Here is a 13,542-nt window from a genome sequence, read left to right on the forward strand (position 1 = left end):
CAATACACTAAACCATTATGGCATTTCTGTTTTTCACTTTTAATAGTATTCAATAAATTACATAAGACATTCAACCCTTTATTATAAAATAGATGTGTGCTAGATGGTTTTGCCCAACTGTAGGTTGATGTAGTGTTCTGACAGAGCCTATTTAAGGTAGGCTAGACTTAACTGTGATGTTCTATAGGAGTGGAGAATTGAATGAAACTTTAACTTAGGATACTTTTACCTTAGGATGGGTTTATTGGAACATAACCCCCTGATAAATTGAGGAATATCTGAATATGAAGCAGTTCTATAATTAAATGACTTCTGCTTTCAGCCCTTTGAAACTTCCTTAAGCAAGGTAATACAGTATCTGACCACATGTTGGAATTTGAGGGTGCACGAAAGGCAAATGGAGTGCACGTATACAAACACACATGCACACACACAAACTATTTTATCAATAAATTGCCTTCTGTTATTTGGGAAGAAATATGGTACTGTAAGTTAGACATGACTTAGTGACTAAACCACTGTGATAAAGTAAAATAAACTCTTCTGACAGCATTTCAGTGAAAATTCTAGCACAATACTATGAAAAAGCTGGTCATGACAGACTCATTTTCTAGCTGTAATTAATTACCTCTATATTCCTAATTCTCTTCTTTTCTAAGCTATTTGTAAGGCCTTCTCAGACAACCATTTTGCTTTTTTGCATTTCTTTTTCTTGGGAAGGTTTTGATCACCACCTCTTCGTAAAATATTATGAACCTCTGTTCATAGTTCTTCAGTCATTCTGCCTATCAGATCTAATTCTTTGAATCTTTATCACTTGTAATTGTAAGGGATTTGATTTAGGTCATACCTGAATGGTCTAGTGGCTTTCCCTACTTTGTTAAATTTAAGTCTGAATTTGGCAATAAGGAGACCACGATTTGAGCCACAGTCACCTCCCAATCTTGTTTTTCCTGACTGTATGGAGCTTCTCCATCTTTGGCTGCAAAGAATATAATCAATCTGATTTAGATATTGATCATCTGGTGATGTCCATGTGTAGAGTCTTCTCTTGTGTTGTTGGAAGAAGTGTTTGCTATGACCAGTGCATTCTGTTGACAAAACTCTATCAGCCTTTCCACTCTTCATTTTTGTACTCCAAGATCAAACTTGCCTGTTACTCCAGGTATTTCTTGACTTCCTACATTTGCATTCCAGTCCCCTATAATGAAAAGGACATCATTTTTGCTGTTAGTTCTAGAAGGTTTTGTAGGTCATCATAGAATCCTTTAACTTCAGCCTCTTTGGAAGTAGTGGTGGGGCAGAGACTTGGATAACTGTGATATTGAATGGTTTGCCTTGGAAATGAATAGAAATCATTCTGTTATTTCTGAGATTGCATTCAAGTACTGCATTTCAGACACTTTTGTTGACTTATGAGGGCTACTCCATTTCTTCTAAGGGATTCTTGGCCACAGTAGTAGATATAATGGTCATCTAAATTAAATTAAATTCACCCATTCTGGTCCATTTTAGTTCACTGATTCCCTTGGACTGTAAGGAGATCAAACTGGTCAATCCTAAAAGAAATCAATCTTGAGTATTCATTGGAAGGACTGAAGGTGAAACTCCAATACTTTGGCCACCTTATGCTAAGAGTTGACTCATTAGAAAAGCCCCTGATGCTGAAAAAGACTGAAGACAGGAGAAGAAGGGGGAAGACAGAGGATGAGATGGTTTGATGGCATCACTGACTCGATGGATATGAGTTTGAGCAAGCTCTGGGAGTTGGTGATTGACAGGGAAGCCTGGCATGCTGTAGTCCATGGGGTCCCAAAAAGTCAGACAGGCTGAGCGACTGAACTGATATTTCTAATTCAGTTTCCCATTATTTACAGAATCATGTGATTGGAATTTCATGGGAAACTTAAGACCTTTTGGGGTGGCCATTAAATAATTGATGTAACCCAATGCTTTGTATGTGGTGAAAGTGAAAGTCAATAAGTCATGTCCGCCTCCTTCTGATCCCATGGTATATACAGTCCATGGAATTCTCCAGGCCAGAATACTGGAGTGGGTAGCTGTTCCCTTCTCCAGGGTATCTTCCCAATCAAGGGACTGAACCCAGGTCTCCCACATTGCAGTAGGATTCTTTATCAGCTGGGTCACCAGGGAAGTCCAAGAATACTGGAGTGGGTAGCCTAATGTTAATGAGATCATTAACATCTGATATTTATATTTATATTTGCATATGTGATGGTTAGTTTTATGTGTCAGGTTGAAGGGTGTTTCTGAAGGAGATAAGCATTTAAATTGATAAACTTTGAATAAGCAGATTGCCCTCTATAAATAGGTAGACCCCATCCAATCAATTGACAGCCTGTATAGAACATAAAGACCTTTCTCCCAAATCAAGAGGGAATTCTCCAGCAGACTACACTCAGACTTAATTTGCACCTAGATTTATCTCCTAGATCTCTAGTTTGCCAACCTATACTGCAGATTTTAGACTCATCAGTATCTGTGACACCTGGATCACTGTCTAATAATAAATCTCCTTCTATATATTTACACTAATTCTGTTTCTGTGGAGAACCCTGACCAATAAATAGAGTATCAACTTTTAGATATGGAATGAAGAAAGATATTATGTTTATCAATGATATAAAAGGAAATACTCGCTTTACTAATTGTTAATGTTGATGCTTCTTGAGCAGAAGGACTTTCAGTTCAGTCACTCAGTTCTGTCCGACTCTTTGTGACCCCATGGATTGCAGCATGCAAGGCTTCCCTTTCCATCACCAACTCCGAGTTTGCTCAAACTCATGTCCATCGAGTCAGTGATGCCATCCTACCATCTCATCGTCTGTCATCCCCTTCTCCTCTGACTTCAATCTTTCTCAGCATCTGGGTTTTTCCAATGAGTCAGTTCTTCGCATCAGGTGGCAAAGTATTAGAGCTTCAGCTTTAGCATCAGTCCTTCCAATGAATATTCAGGGCTGATTTCCTTTAGGATTGATTGATTTGATCTCCTTGCAGTCTAAGAGACTCTAAACAGTCTTCTTCAACACCACAGTTCAAAAGCATCAGTTCTTCAGTGCTTAGCTTTCTTTATAGTCCAACTCTCCCACCCATACATGACTATTGGAAAAAAAGAAGGACTTTTGGATATACCAAATTGAAATAAGAAAAACATTATCATTTAATATGCATACAAAAGTACAAGTGATATGGATAGAATCAACACAAGTAAAACCAAGTTAATGTAAATGAAAAAGTGCATGACTTAATATCAGTTTTCTTTTCAGAATGTCAATACTGATATAACAGACTACCCTCTGAATTAACCTGATATTTTAATGTGAAACATTTTCAGAAATCATGTGTCAAACTCTAAAGGAATCAATAAACAATACAGAGATTTTAGACCACCTAGTTATAATTTGAATGTCCTTTGGAAAGTTGGAGAGATAAAGTAGCTTTATGCTTTACAGCCTCATTATATTCTTACCAAAGCAAGAAACAGGCACACATGACCTCAAAAGCTTCTCCCATGAGGATACTTTTATTATAATCAGGAAAACTTTGCACCTAGTGCCTACAAGATATTAAAATTTAGAATATCAAATAATAAGATCATATACAACAGTGGTACACTACCATTAACTTCCAATAAATTAAATTTGCAGGAATTAACGTATCCAGGTATTATGTTTCATTGAAAGGAAATATTAAAATGCATGAGTATTCTAAAGGACACCCTAACTAAATCAGAGTAAATTACTGTTCTGCCAATAAAGAACTAGAAATTTCTAATAGGTCTTTACCATGGAATTATCAGAAATCAATAAGAAAATAGATATCTTCATTGAAAAAATATGTAGAATTAGCTTGAATGATGGTTATAGAAGATAAAAAAGGTTAGATGGGTAATTTAAAAATAGCTTATATCCTTTATAGCTGTTAGGAAATACCAGCAAAGAGGTTAAAGAGAACATGAAGGGCATTTTAAAATAGTTCAAGGAGAAGAGATGTAAAAAATATTGAAAATAGGCCCTTTTAAAAAAATTATTATAGGAGCCATAAAAATTGCTAATAATAATTAGATTTAGAAATAGCATAATTCATAATAGAAAGAATATTGAAATTTTATAAACTGCTGTCAAAATATATATTATAAAATTGAGAAGTAATATGAATTCAGAAAAAGTAAGTCTAAAGATGAAAACTTTAAAAAGTTATATAGAATATTGTTTAAACGCTCTCCTTCAGTAAAGGTATCTCATTGCTAACAATTTCTTTTTTTAATGCTGACAAAATATTTCAGCATTTAAATAGGAATATTCATGATATTCAGGGACATTATAAATCTTTTTATCACAAGGTTTTTTCACTGTTACTATCACAAAAGCATGATAAACTATTGTGCCTGAGTTGCATCAGTCAATTGAACTGACAACTTGATTCACCTTTTAACTTAAGGTTTCTTGCTCATACGCCTTACCCAGGAAGCATGGCTGGTGTATGGATTCATGGTGGGAGATGTTCATAAAGTAATCATTTGGGGATGCTTTAAGTTATTAGATTATTTTGCTTTGGAAGATAGGAACTGTAATAATTAACAAATAGGTTTAAGCTTTTTCTCTTAATGCTATAATTCCTTTTAAGTAGTTCAGTATTTCATTAAAAGATTGAATCTCTTTATAGTCTTGTGGGGCTTGCATTTTATTTACACATTGAGAGAAAGGAGTCTGTATGGAGAAATTTAGGATGATGATTAATTAGCACAGAGCAAGCAGTCACAGTTATGGGATCAGCCATGAGGGCATGCAGTGTTTAAGAACCTTTCCAAGTAAAACAGTTGGGATGGATGTAAACCAGTGTTTTCCTTTGTAATGGATCTTAAAGAAAGATCATCCCTGAAAAGGGGAATATGTTGATATGTCTATTACATATTTGTAATACTTGTTTTAAACTTACTCTTTTTTAGTTATGTAGGTCACTTTAATTTGTTGGTAATAAAAATGCAAAAACATGATTTTGGTCATTAGATTTTAGTTCATTTATAATCTCTGTCACTTAATCTCCTTGAGTTTTCTTATATCCAAGATAGATACTGGATGCTTGGGGCTGGTGCACTGGGATGACCCAGAAGGATGGTATGGGGAGGGGGGAGGGAGGAGGGTTCAGGATGGGGAACACATGTATACCTGTGGCAGATTCATTTTGATATATGGCAAAACCAATACAATATTGTAAAGTTAAAAAATAAAATAAAAAGAAATGCAATACCTTTGTTATTGGCTAAGTATTATGTTCCATGTGTCAGCTTGTAGCAGTGGCTGTCACATAGTTGATAATAAAATGTAATTATTTCCCTACCCAACCTTAGTCTTTCAAAATGACTTAGGAACTTGGAACTGAACTTACAGTGTGTAGAGTCTAATCATTACAGAAGCTGTTAGGGCTGTTGTCTTTCTGTCCATAACACTGTCCTTAGATAACTATAACCTAAGGTTGAGTTAGATTTTTCTCTTTCATATTATTTCCTTGTACTGTTCACTTATATTGAAACTTGTATGTCTCTAAAACCCCCAACATTTAATTCTTCTGAATGATTCAAGCCAAGCTTTGCCAATAAATTGTTCAATAAATTCTTTTTAACAGAATACCTTCCATTTCCCTCCAATAACTTCTTTTCACAGTCCTCTGGCTTTCTGCTCCTTCCAGAAGTCCGTGTACTATGTGAAGCTCTCTTGGGATCCCATTTAGCCTGCAGAGAAGAGAAAATCTCTGATTATCTAATGCTGTTGAGAAGTCAATCAATAAGCAACATGGATTTAGTAACAACAAATAAAGCCAAGCACTAAGGCTTTGTTGTTTGTTGCTAAACTAGTGGCATCCTGAAAGAAAAGTATTTCTTTTATACTAGCTGTCAGGTAAACTCTTAAAAAAATAAAGACCAAGGCCAAATTGCATTTAGTGGTGGTTAAGTCATGAGACTTAGCAAATAAATAATTGAGGCAAGGATTATTTATCACTGATTTATATAAAAATATAATATGCTTAATTATGAATAACAGTCTTGAGGAAGTGACTTGATGTTCTTGAGCACAGCAAAAAAAAAGATATGATGATTATTGTAGGTGAAAAAATTGTAGCTATAGAGAGAAAATGAGCTAAAAACATTCAGACTACAGAAAAGACCAAAAACAAATCAGCTATAAAAGATATTGAAGGGGAAACATCAGATACTCTTTTATAACTCTAAAATGAAATGCAAACAGATTAAGTATAAAATTTGCTGTAGAAAAATTTTGAAATTAAGCATCAGGATTCATCTCAGCATGTAATCAAGAATGTGCGTGTGTCCTAAAATGCTTCAGTCCTGTCTGACTCTGTGTGACCCCATGGACTGTAGACCACCAGGAACTACTGTCCATAGAATTCTCCAGTAAGAATACTGGAGTGGGTTGCCATGCCTTCTGCCAGGGGATCTTCCCAACCCAGGAATTGAACTACCTGCATTTCTTACATCTCATATGTTGGCAGGCAGGTTCTTTACCACTAGTGCCACCTGGGAAGCTGTCAAGAATATAAGGAGATTTCTATCAAGAGTATAGAAATGCCCCCTCTTTGTGAGTGAAATCATCATAAAGAGATTGGTTTATTGATATTAGTGTGTTGGTAGGCTCCCTGCCCCTGCAGTTGCTCTGCTTAATTCTCTTCATCTCCCCTTCCTAAGGATTCAGTCATTGGAACTGATTTCTATGAAAAAATGTTTGACTTCTAAAATGTTATAATTCCAAATTACAACAGTACATTTAATAAGAAGTTTATATTTGCTTACTGAATTATTTAAATTTTTGTTCTGGTAAACAATGACATTTGTCTATTATGGTTTAGGTTGGGTTCTTCATTCTAGTCTGGATCCTTATCTGTAAGGATGTAATTGTTGTTCAGTTGCTAAGTCCTGTCTGACTCTGTGCAACCCTATGGACTGTAGCATGCCAGGCTCCTCTGTCCTCTACAGTCTCCCGGAGTTTGCTCAAATTCATGTCAATTAAGTCGGTGATGCTATCTAACCATTGCATCCTCTGCTACCTCCTTCTTTTGCTTTCAATCTGTCCTAGAATCAGGGTCTTTTCTAGTGAGTCAGCTCTACGCATTGGGTGGCCAAAGTATTGGAGCTTCAGCTTCAGTACCAGTCCTTCCAATGAATATTCAGGGTTGATTTCCTTTAGGACTGACTTTTGATCTCCTTGTAGTCCAGGAGACTCTCAAAAGTCTTCCCCAGCACATCAGTTCCAAAGCATCAATTCTTCAGTGCTTAGCCTTCTTTATGGTCCAACTCTCACATCTGTACAGTTACCGGAAAAACCATAGCTTTGACTTTACCATCCAAATATCCCTAGAAAGTTGGAGCAAAGGGAAGCCATTCCTATAACATTCTGTGGAAGCATATCTAAGAAGGGATCGCAGATTAGAAAACCAAAATCATTAAAGGTAAATTCATGCCTTGAGCATGAAGAGCTGAGGGTAGATGCCAGAAAGAATAGCAGGACAGGCAAGTGAGTGGCAGGCAGAATTAAAATTTGGCTTGCTCAAAAAGAAGACTTAGGTGAGATAGTTATGCATTTGTTATCCAAGAGTAAATCATGACGATTGCTCTTAGGAGCTCCTGTTGTTGTGTGCGTGTCCGCCTAAAGCAATTGTATGTACATCTTTGGAGAGCATCTTTAATTGAGCACATTCTTCTACCTCACTAGCCTGGTACCATGAAAGTGAAATCAGTGAAAGTCAAAGTCACTCAGTCATGTCTTTGTGATCCAGGCCAGAATACTGGGGTGGGTAGCCTTTCCCTTCTCCAAAGGATCTTCCCAACCCAGGGATCAAACCCAGGTCTCCCGCATTGCAGGTGGATTCTTTACCAACTGAGTCACAAAGGAAGCCCATGAATACTGGAGTGGGTAGCCTATCCCTTCTCTAGAGGATCTTCCTGACCTAGGAAATGAACTGGAGTCTCCTGCATTACAGGTAGATTCTTTACCAACTGAGATATCAGGGAAGTCCCAGCCTGGTACTATTAAATGAGATTATGCTCCATTATTACTGGACATGTTTAGTGGGTGGATTCATCCCTGATATCCTTCTGGGAAATTAGCATGTCTTTAAAGGAGAAGACCCCTATTTTTGCTCTTGAAGTTTCTTAGAGCAGTAACCCTACTGTGCTCTGGTAAAGTTCCTTCATTTCCTCTGATCTGTGTTTTTGGTCTTGTTTGGAGCTGTGCCAAGCCCATGCCCATTCCTTTACATGTATTTTTCTATTACAGGAGGTGAAAGTAAGGTCAGGACTGTTCAAAGGTATTAATATGCATGCATATTCTTCCTTAGAAAGATACACATATTCTAAGTACAGATGACTTACAAAATTCAGATTTTGAGAGGAAAAGTAAATTGATGAGTAAATACAAGATTTTCCAATTCTCTATGGGTACTTCTCTGCTAAGGAAAACTGTTAAAGTTAATAGACCAAAGAGCAAATCCCTCTATCTCTAAAATTTTCCTGAAGAACAGTAAGAGAGGTCTGTTCCTTACATATGTATAAACTGAAGAGTTCAATTAATCCACCCAAACAGATCAAAGAATGTCTTCCCTAAAAACAAATGCTTTTTCTATCCTGGCATATAAAGTGAGATTTGTGATTCTCAAAATGGCAGTCTTCCAACCTCAAAATGGAAAATGACATTCTTTATCATATGCATCATTGTAAGGATATTAAAGAACTAAGCACTGAGAATTGATAAGCCTGAGTCTGACTGTTTCATAAGTGGAAATATTGACTTCATAGGATCCTCCTTTGAGTTTAGTTTTCTTCCTAAATGTGAAGACTGTATAGCTAATCTGTTAATTTATGGTCCTGATGTGGGACATGGTTTCAGTGATAGTCTTAATTCCTTTAGAAAATTTATAGCTCCTACAGATTTGTGATGTTTTCTTATTGGGGCATGGAATGAGTTACATAGAAAAATCTCTAATTTTTTCCTCCAGAAGTAGCTATGCTATAAACATTTATATCCATGGCTCTATCTATATCTATGCCTTATATGTTTAAAAGATAAAGTTATTGTTTATTTTTATAATTACATTTTTGGACTCCTTTAGGACTACTTTTGGAAGTAGATAGATTTTCTTGGTACTGACTATAATTATAACATCATTAGAAGTTATTCTGTCCTTTCAGATGCATATGAACTTGGTTTACATCCTCTATTTTATGTCCAATAAAAAGTCCACTGCTTTCTCCAACACTTCTGTGAATTTCCAGGAGTGTGCATTTTCAGTCACTTCTAATTTTAATTTCTGATTCACTCTGAATGTAATCTAGCTTTTTGTTATTCTCCTAGCTGCTTTTTTTTCATGATCTATTCAAACAAGGAACATTTTCCATGTATTTAAGTTCTCTCATGTACCACTTACAGAGAGCATTTGTATATATAGCAGATTATGCTGAAAATTTAGAGTTAACAGGGTATGACAGGGGACGCAGCAGTGCTATACAGTAGTTCACGTAAAAAGTAGAAGATGTCCTGTTCTTTGAAGTTTTTTGCTTACTATTCCACCTTTTGCATCAACAGCCAAAAATTTGTAACTGGCAACATTTTTCTATGGGTTCCACTGGGGTAAGTGGATTTTCATGTACAAAGTATTTTCTGAAATAAAATAGAGAAAATAATTAAGCAAGTCAACTTTTTATGGAGTACAGTTAATCTATTAAAATTTTAAATATCATTTATTAAACTTTTTATGTAGATTTTAAAGTTATATTCCATTTACATTTATTGCAAATTATTGACTATATGGTGTTGTACAATACATCCTTGTAGCTTGTCTTACATCCAATAGTTTGCATCTTTCATTCCCCCAGCCCTGTATTGCACCTCCCCCACCACAGGTAGCCACTAGTTTGTTCTCTGTACTGGTGAGTCCTTTTCTTTCTTGTTGTATTCACTAGTGTTTTGTATTTGGAGATCCCACATATAAGTAATATCACATATATTTGTATCTCTCTGGCTTATTTCAGTTAGCATAATGCCCTCTGAGTCTATCCACATTGCTGCAAATGCTAAAATCTTGTTCGTTTTTATGGTTGAGTAGTATTCCATTGTGTGTGTGTATATACACATTATAAATATTGCTGCTATGAACATTGAGGTCCATGTATCTTTTTGAATGAGCATTTTTGACATTTTGGGATATATATATATATATATGCTAAGTCGCTTCAGTCATGTCCAACTCTGTGCGGCCTCATAGATGGCAACCCACCGGGTTCCCCTGTCCTTGGGATTCTCCAGGCAAGAACACTGGAGTGGGTTGCCATTTCCTTCTCATATACATATATATATATACACACACACACACACAGACGTGTAATTGCTGGACCATGGCATCTGGTTCCATCAGTTCATGGGAAATAGATGGGGAAATAGTGGAAACAGTGTCAGACTTTATTTTTCTGGGCTCCAAAATCACTGCACATGGTGACTGCAGCCATGAAATTAAAAGACACTTACTCCTTGGAAAGAAAGTTATGACCAGCCTAGACAGCATATTCAAAAACAAAGACATTACTTTGCCAACAAAGGTCCATCTAATCAAGGCTATAGTTTTTCCTGTGGTCATGTATGGATGTGAGAGCTGGACTGTGAAGAAGGCTGAGCACCGAAGAATTGATGCTTTTGAACTGTGGTGTTGGAGAAGACTCTTGAGAGTCCTTTGAACTGCAAGGAGATCCAACCAGTCCATTCTGAAGATCATCCCTGAGATTTCTTTGGAAGGAATGATGCTAAAGCTGAAACTCCAGTACTTTGGCCACCTCATGCGAAGAGTTGACTCATTGGAAAAGACTCTGATGATGGGAGGGGTTGGGGGCAGGAGGAGAAAGGGACGACAGAGGATGAGATGGCTGGATGGCATCACTGACTCTCTGAGTGAACTCCAGGAGCTGGTGATGGACAGGGAGGCCTGGTGTGCTGCGATTCGTGGGGTCGAAAAGATTTGGACACGACTGACTGAACTGAACTGAATTGCTGGATCTTGCAGCCTACTCCAGTATTCTTGCCTGGGAAGTCCCATGGACAGAGGAGCTTGGCAGGTTGCAGTCCATGGTATCCCAAAAGAATTAGACATGACTTAGCAACTAAACAACAATAGTAATTCTATTTTGCAAAACCTCCATACTGCTTTCTACAGGAGGTGCACCAGTTTACATTCCCACCAACAGTGTCCAAAGCTTCCCTTTCCTCCACATCCTCATCAACATATATTATTTGTATACATTTTGATGATAGCCGTTCTGACAGATGTCAGGTGATATCTCTCTGCAGTTTTTATTTGCATTTCTTTGATGATCAGTGATATTGAGCATCTTTTCATATCCTTGTTGGCCATCTGTAATCTATTTGGAAATATGTCTATTCAGTTCTTCTGCCCATTTTTTAACTGGGTTGTTTCTTTGATCTTAATGTGCATAAGCTTTTTAAATATGTTGAAAATTAATTAATAATAATTAATCTCATTTGCAAATGTTTTATCTCATTCAGTAAGTTGTCTTCCCGTTTAATTGATGGTTTCCTTTGTGTGCATAAACTCTTAAGTTTAATTAAGCTCCATTTGTGTATTTTTGTTTTTATTTCCTTTACTTTATGAAATAGGTTTAAAAAATATTGCTGCAATTTATGGTAAAGAGTGTCCTACCTATGTTTTCTCTAGGAGTTTTGTATCTGGTCTTACATTTACATCTTTAATCCATATTTAGTTTATTTTTTTACAAGGTGTTAAGAGAATGTTCTAATTGCATTCTTTTACGTGTAGCTGTCCAGTTTTCCCAGCAACACTTATTCAAGAGAATAAGTTTTTACCTCCTTTCTTGTAGGTTAATTGTCTATGGGTGTGTGGGTTTATATTTGGGCTCTGTATCCTGTTCCATTGATTTGTGTCAGTTTTTGTGCCAGTACCAGGTAGCTCAGTTGGTAAAGAATCTGCCTGCAGTGCAGGACACCTGGGTTCGATCCCTAGGTTGAGAAGATCCCCTGGAGAAGGAAATGGCAACCCACTCCAGTACTCTTGCCTCGAAAATCCCATGGACAGAGGAGCCTGGTGGGCTGCAGTCCTTGGGGTTGCACAGAGTCAGGCACAACTGAACAACTAACAGCATGCATTTTGATTACTGTAGCTTTGTAGTATAGTCTGAAGACAAGGCATGTGATTTTTCAAGTTCTTTTCTTCTTCCATAAGATTGTTTTGAATATTTGAGGTCTTTTTGTTTGCATACAAATTTGAAAATTTATTTGTTCTATTTCTGTGCAAAATGCCATTGTTATTTTGATAGGGATTACACTGAATTTATAGATTGCCTTGGGTAGTATGGTTTTTTTTTTTTAACAATGCCTCATCATGTGGTCACCTCTACTCTCATCCTTTATTTAAATCTCTACTTGGCATACTCTCCAATTATCATTGTATCTTATGAAGAGCAGCTTAAAGAGCTTTTCATCTCCAGCTAAAACCCTACAGTTTCCCACCTAAAGCAATATGTTCTGCTAGATATAAGACCATATAACCTGGAGAGAAATTGCCCCTTTCCTTAGGGGCAAAATTAATTACAGAAGGTTGTGGTGCTCCTTGAATGAGTGAATTATCCTGTTCTATTTCCCTCTGTGCTTATTCCAGTGGCATCTTCATTTGCCTCCCCATCCTCCAGCAGTCTTTCCAAGTGCTTCTCTTTGCATTTGCTTTTCTTGTTCCTAGTTTTATTAGGCTCTTGTTTTCTGTAGAACAGAATATTTCTACTCAGGAACCTCCTTACTCTACCACAGTCTGTGTATTTATTACTTGAGGGGATTTTCAGGGCTGGAGCTTGCTGGTAAAGATGATTCTGGACACTTCTTTCCAGGTAGTCCTGCTCATATGATGCCATGTGTACATGTTATTTCATTTGTATGTAAGGCTGGCTTTAGAGATCCAAACCTTTGTGAGAATAAACTTTACAGAATGTACTATACTTAAAACCTCTATTCAATGTGAAGAATGTATTAGAATGTGCTTTTATTAATCTGTTTTCTCAAAGCTAAGCATATAGAATATAATCTTGTTTCTTCAGTAAGCCTGATAGCCATTGTATTTTCTTAATATTCACAACAAATTGCATAAATGATAGAATTTTATCTCATCTGAAACATCCTGTTAAGTTTACAGTTATATTTAAGTATAAAATACTCATCTTGTTTTTATTTAAAGCACATGCACATATTTGAGTGGGGAGATTTATTTATTTATTTTAAAGTCCTGATGTGAATCCATTCAACCATACTTTCTTGCTCCAAGCTCTAGCCTATGCACAGTTTTTCACTGAAGTATTATTTGAACTGAGGACATTTGCAATTATCTGGAACATGTTTTCTCCAATACTTGATTTTAACCTCTCTATACATCTTTACCAACATTCCTGGGGGTTCAGATGGTAAAGAGTCTACCTGCAATGCAGGAGACCCAGGTTTG

The sequence above is a fragment of the Bos indicus x Bos taurus genome, chromosome 1 (genome assembly GCF_003369695.1).
Source record: "Bos indicus x Bos taurus breed Angus x Brahman F1 hybrid chromosome 1, Bos_hybrid_MaternalHap_v2.0, whole genome shotgun sequence".
In the NCBI taxonomy this organism is placed as follows: domain Eukaryota; kingdom Metazoa; phylum Chordata; class Mammalia; order Artiodactyla; family Bovidae; genus Bos; species Bos indicus x Bos taurus.